The sequence below is a fragment of the Rhinoraja longicauda genome, chromosome 13 (genome assembly GCF_053455715.1).
Source record: "Rhinoraja longicauda isolate Sanriku21f chromosome 13, sRhiLon1.1, whole genome shotgun sequence".
Taxonomy (NCBI): Eukaryota; Metazoa; Chordata; class Chondrichthyes; order Rajiformes; family Arhynchobatidae; genus Rhinoraja; species Rhinoraja longicauda.
This window is the reverse complement of record NC_135965.1, coordinates 14,461,952-14,468,775: the sequence shown is the minus strand read 5'-3', so window position 1 is coordinate 14,468,775 and position 6,824 is coordinate 14,461,952.

Here is a 6,824-nt window from a genome sequence, read left to right as displayed (position 1 = left end):
AAGCATCCTTGTCTTTTACATGTTGTACTGTTAAATATCAATTAATTATCCACTGAAGAATGGATGATCAGTCTTTTTAGACCATACTGTTAAAAGCAATTCTCAAACATGGCTTAAAGCCCACACAAAATATCTAACTCCAGGGTTATTTTAAAATGCCCAAGCAAAGTTTGTTTTCCAACATCCCTCCCAGTATTTACAGGCAGATTGGGAACAGATATTTGGTTGGATTGCAAAGTATTTGAGGGATACTAGTGATTCAGTGGGACAACTATGTCCAGTTGAATAATTGAGAATGGAACATTATTTGATTGTACTAGAAGGTTTAACAATTATTTTTAACAAGCATGAACATGCAAACAAGTATCTTTATTCTCACTGCAAATCAATACAAGACTTTAATTGTCTTCATTCTTACCATAAGCATATATTTTCACTTGATCATTGCAAATGCACATGGTAGAAATTATCATTGAATATCCCTTAATTGGTCAATGGATGTTTCTGTTTTGATTTTTCACAGCCAACAAACCAATTTATTGCAACTGTCATCAGGTGTTGTGTTTTATCTCTATACAACCTGGGATGTTCTGAAGTAATATTTTTTACACTTAATTTTCACTAACAAGATAGAAAATACTTTCAGCAGATCCTTTTGATATTTGAAAGATACCAGTATAATACACCAACCTGCAGGGTTGCCCCTGCAAAGGGAGATGATCATTTCACAGTTCAAAGGAGGGCAATTAAAGAATCTTCAATGGTTCAATGGTACATTGTTGTTACATGTACCTAGGTAGAGTGAAATTCCTTTTTTGCATACAGTTCAGTAAAAATCTTAACATACATAAGAACATTCATACTTAAGAACAAGAGAGTAGGAATAGTAAATTACACTGAGGCAGTACACAAGAGTCACCACATTTTTGGCACCATTTTGCATGATTCAAGTTTAAAGTTGATAAGAATTTAGAGTCTTAACTAGGCCAGAAAGGCCCATTGTCCTGGCAATGGCATTGGGTTGGATTTGCAGAGGTCGGCCTGGCCTGGTGATGTTGTCGATGCCCTCCACCGCTGCTATGCAACTCAGTGCCACTGTAGGCCTTGTCCGATCCGTGTGCTGATCTTCTTGGGATGGCACCCGATCCAATCGAGCCCCAGGCTCCAACCGCCCACTCGATCGACACCTCGATACGTTGATTGTCGAACACGCTGCCCCTCACTTCACACGTTCCTCACCTCACCTCCTTGTCCTGGGACACCTCCTGCAGCCGACCTTTGAACACCCAGAGCGTTTCTGAGGGTGAGGGAGGTAAGACCCTAGCCTGCTCAGCGGCACCGTTCCTCTCCTCTATCCGTTGAGCGCTGCTGCCCCCTACTTTTGGGAATATTATATAATGGAGGTTGTGTGAATCTTGCCATCCTAAGTTCCCAAATTCCAACATAGCACTGTGGGCCAAAGGGCTCGTTCCTGTGCTGTTTTGTTCTATGTTCCAAGACATTTATTGCATGCTGTGACAACAACTGCAACTATTCCTCCTTCTCCAGACATTCCCTGCAAATTCTTACTTTAGGTTTCCCATAATAAACGGTATTGTGGAAGGATAAAACTGACTGTAAAGATCCTCAGGAGATTTTGAATGGCATTGTGCAAGGACACTATATTAACGCTTTTAATTAAAACCAAAGGCACTTCTTGGCATTTAGGAAAAATAAATCTTTCTGATTAATATTGAATATTTTAACACTATGGCTTACCAACAAATGTAATACAGGAGACATATGTTGGAAACTTGAACAAAGCACAAAGTGCTGGAGTAACTCAGCAGGTCAGGCAGCATCTGTGGAGGGAATGGGCAGGTGACATTTTGGGCTAGGGCCTTGCTTCATACCAAATCATACAGGCTCCCGAACTAATTTTTATATGATTTTATATAATATATAATTTTTACAAAGTTGCAACTTGGAAACAGGCTTCAGCCCGCTGTGTCCACGCCGACCATCATCAGCCGTTCACACTAGTTCTATGTTATCCCACTTTCACATCCACTCGCTTCACACTAGGGGCAATTTTACAGAGGCCAATTAGCCTACTAACCCACACTTCTGTGGGATGTGGGAGGGCACCGGAGCAACCAGAGGAAACCCATGTGGTGACAGGGAGAACGTGCAAAAACTCCCCACCCAAGGTCAGGATCGAACCCAAGCCTCTGGCACTGTGAGGCAACACCTCTACGAGCTGCTCTTCTGTGACTTTTAACATTTATTTTAAAGGATTCACAAGAAAGCGTCTGGTAGACCTGGAGAGAAGTAGCTCAAGTCACACAGTGTCAAACATGAAAATTCTCTCTTTGTTTGTAAAGGAAAACTAAAAACACCCAGGAGGGAAGGTGATTATAAAAAGTGGTGGACACTGTCCAATCCATCATGGGTACTGACCTCCCCACCATCGAGGAGATCTACAGGAGGCACTGCTTCAAAAAGGTAACCAGCATCATCAAGGACCCACACCACCCAGGCCATGCTCTCATTTCACTCCTGCCTTCGGAAAGAAGGTAAAGGAGCCTGAAAATCCTGATCAGGTTCATGAACAGTTTCTTCCCAACAAACACCAGGCTATTGAATACTACAAGCACCAACTAAACTTTGAACTATGATCTGGCCAGGTTGCACTAGGAGCTTCCAGCTTTTGTTTATTTTTGCACTAATGTCTTTTTTTAATGTATTGAATTTTTTTTTGCTTGTTTGATTACGTTATCTTCTGAGTATTGTGTTTACAGACCTGTGATGCTGCGACAAGTAAGAATTTAATTGCTCCATTTCTGTACATATGACAATTAAACACCCTTGACTCTTGAAAATCAAATTTTGTTTAAGCAATTCTCACCTTTTTTGAAAAACATCATGCATCTGCATTTCAAAATCATGTTTCACATTCCTTTCAGCATATCCCAACATACTATTAGAGCCAGAGGAGTCCCTTTGAAGGAAGACACTGAACGAAATAAATAAGTGCAGAGGAGGAAGAACATTCTTTCATAATAATGTAGTTCCTCACAAAAAGGAAGTTGGAACGGTACCATTTTCCATTGTGAAACCCCCATGGACAATGTACAAGTTACTAACTGAAATTGAGACTCACATCGCAAACCACAAGAATCTTACTAATTTAAGGTCATTATTCCAAGCCAGAAATAGTTGCCTGTTATTGCATATACAGTAAACCCTCCTTTTTACGGACCTTTTTATAATGGATTTCAATGATAGCAGACAGACCTACCGACCTTCACCACCAAGTTTGACTGCTGACGAAACCCAAGACATACACCAAACCAATTAACCTACATACCTGTACGGCTTTGGAGTGACTCCAATTTGGAATTCTAAGTAAGAACAAAAAAAAACGAAGTTAGACACAAAATGCTGGAGTAACTCAGCGGGTCAAGCAGCATCTTAGGAGGTAAGGAATGGGTGACGTTTCGGGTCGAGACCCTTCTTCAGACGTTTCTTCTTCTCGACCCAAAACGTCGCCCACTCCTTCTCTCCTGAGATGCTGCCTGACCCGCTGAGTTACTCCAGCATTTTGTGTCTTCCTTCAATTTGAACCAGCATCTGCAGTTATTTTCTTACTAAAATAACTAAGATCTGTACTAATCTGCAGCTAATTAACCCACCAGTGTAACCTATGAGATCTCAGCCAACAGTGTATCTGACTTAGGATGGCTTTGGGTTTCAGTGTCCGTCGAAGGGTCTCGACCCAAAACGTCACCTGTTCCTTTTCTCCAGAGATGCTGCCTAACCCGCTGAGTTACTCCAGCATTTTGTGTCCACCTTTGGTGCTCATAACCCTGCAGTTTCCACTTCCCACAACTATCCCAACGCATTTGAAAACTGTTCTCTTGCTCAGAGGTAGATGATCAGGGCAATTACTATGGCCTGGCATTTTCTGTTGTTAACACTGCTCATCAGATCCCAAGTGTACCAGAATAGAGTTTCAACCTGTAGTTGAATCTGGGAACAAGGGGAGAATTAAATGGTGAAGGGAAGTGTTTGTGTCAAAATGGATGCTTGACAGGGAATGCAGACTCAGTGGCTGAAGGTGCAGTGGTTTCCATGGTTTACATTTTTATGACCTAATCTTGCCAATTTTCAATGTTTAATTATTTCAGATAAATGAATGCTCGAATCAGTTGGATACAATCAGCCATTATATAATAATTGAAAAATTATTAGGCTATGTGTAAGAGTTCAAGGGTTGTAAGAGAAGAATATTCTATTTGGTGGTAGATTGCTAATGATTTTCAGTGCTATACATACAATCTGTTTGCTGGCAATCTGAGTTTATAATCTCATGTAATAAGACAGAATGTACAACTGGTGACAATACAGCACAGACACCTGTGCTGGCAGGTGGTAACTTTACATCTATGGCGCAAATAACCAATTGAAAGTACATTAAACAGAACAACATCACAGGATAATATAAAGACCTTTTGTTAAGGAGAATGTAAATCCGCACAATTTGCTGTAAATCAGAAACCGATTTCAAGAACGTTCAGTTTCTGCTTGTTTGCTCCTGATATCTTTCTTTACAGATCTCTGCAATATGACTTTGAGAAAGTCTTGCAGAATGTAAAGTGAAAAAATGTGTTTTTGTCATTAACTGGACTTCATCAATGACTCAGTTTCTCCCTTATGAGGGAAGTGTCAGATCTGAAACTCTACCTGGGTTCAGTGAATGATTTAAGGTTAGTCTGGGTCTCCTGCCAAAAGAGTGCAGGAAAATAACGGCTATATTTACCAGTGAGAATCAGCATCCGGGCAGTCACGATCAAAACCTGGTTGTAGTCAACTAACTTCTGCACATTCACTGCCAAGTTTCTTATGTCAACAGTGTGTGTAAGTGAATGAAAAGCCACAGTTATCCACAGAGCAGTAATCCAGCATGTTTCTGCTTAAGGAGAGAGAAAACAAGGACACAAGAAACAGGAGCAGGCATATGCTAACAAACCCCTCAATCCTGTTCTGCCATTCAGTATGGCCATGGCTAATCTATACTGGTCTCAACTCCTCTACTGTGCCAGTGCCACATAAGGCGGCACAATGGTGCAGCTGGTAGAGCTAATGCCTCACAGCGCCAGGGACCCGGGTTCAATTCTGACCTCGGGTGCTGAATCTGTGTGGAGTTTGCATGTTCTCCCTGTGACTGCATGGGTTTCCTCTGGGTGCTCCGGTTTCCACCCACATCCCAAAGATATATGGGTTTGTAGGTTAATTAGCCTCTGTAAAATATAATGTGTTCGGAGTGGTTGCAAAAGTGTGATAGCATAGAACTAGTGTAAACAGATGATCGGTGGTTGTCGTGGACTTGGTGTGTAGAAGTGCCTTTTTCCATGCTGTATATCTAAACTAAATTAAAACCTCAATTCCTTGATCTTTCAAGTATTTATCTATCTTCAACTTAAATCCATATACTAAAACTCTTGTTTGTTTGTTTGTTCCTGAACTACAGTCAAAACGGTACACGATAGCGCGACAATTTTAGGCCCACCTTACTCACTGTCACTTTGGTGCTAATGGAAGAAGTTTCATTGATATCAGGGGAGGAGAGGATACTGCACTAATGCAGGAGAGGTTTGGGCCCAACATGGTCTAGTATATCCGATTATCTGGCCTCCACCACCCTCAGAGATACACTATCCTTTTCTACACTAAGAAATTTCTCTACTCGGTAATAAATGGTCGTCCTCTTATTTTGAATCTACTGTATGTCCCTTTCTTCGTGACTCCCTCGCCAGTGAAAACACCTCAGTGTCTAAACTCCAGCCCAATAAAGGTCAATATACCATTTGCATTTGTAAATACTTGTTGAACCTGCATGCTAACATTTTGTGATTCATACTCTCAAATATCTAGATCCATCCAAACCACTCATTTGCAGAATATCTCAATTTATAATATAACCCACCACTTGATCCCCCGTGCATGACTTAACACTTCTCAGCATTAAACTCTGGTTGTCAGGTTTTCACCCAGTCACAATTTCCTCATCATAACATAACTTTCCACCTATTCTCGTATCATCAGCACACTTGGAAACTTTGCATTTCCTGCCCTCCTCCAGGTCACTTATGTAGACAATGGAGAACCAAGAACCTAATCCTTGGGGTACGCCACTGTTACATCCCACCAGCTTGAAAGGGACCCATTTATTCCAACTCTTTGTTTTCTCTGTGTCGGCCAGGTTTCAATCCATGCTAACACATTTCCTCCAAAACCTAGGGTTCTTAATTTATGCACCAGTCTCAGTGCCACCTGCGGTCACGTTGTCAAAGGCCTTTTGGAAATCTAGATATACACCTGCAGGTTCCTCCCTTACACATCCTCAAATAATTCAAGCAAATTTGTCAAATTATATTGACTAGCTTTGATTATATTCAGTTTTCCTAAATGATTAGCCATTTCCCTTTTGATTATTGACTCCAGCATCTCGCCTACAATACATGTTAATCGAACTGGCCAGGAGTTCACTGGCTTCTGTCTTTCTCCGTTTTTGAACAAGGGCATCACATTGGCTGTTTTCCAATTATCCCATCTAGGGAAATCCTCATGAAGTGCAAGCCAGGCTAAAAATGTTTTAAACCCCAAATAAACAAAACTGATTGATAATTTTCCAAATAATTATACACGTAATTCCCAAACGGCTGAAAACTGGAAAAGATAGATGTTAATTTTTAAACCTAATTTTAATTATTGTTACGTGAAAATATTTTAAATAGACATTTCAAATCATTCCAACTGAACAAAAAAAACTAAGCATTCTC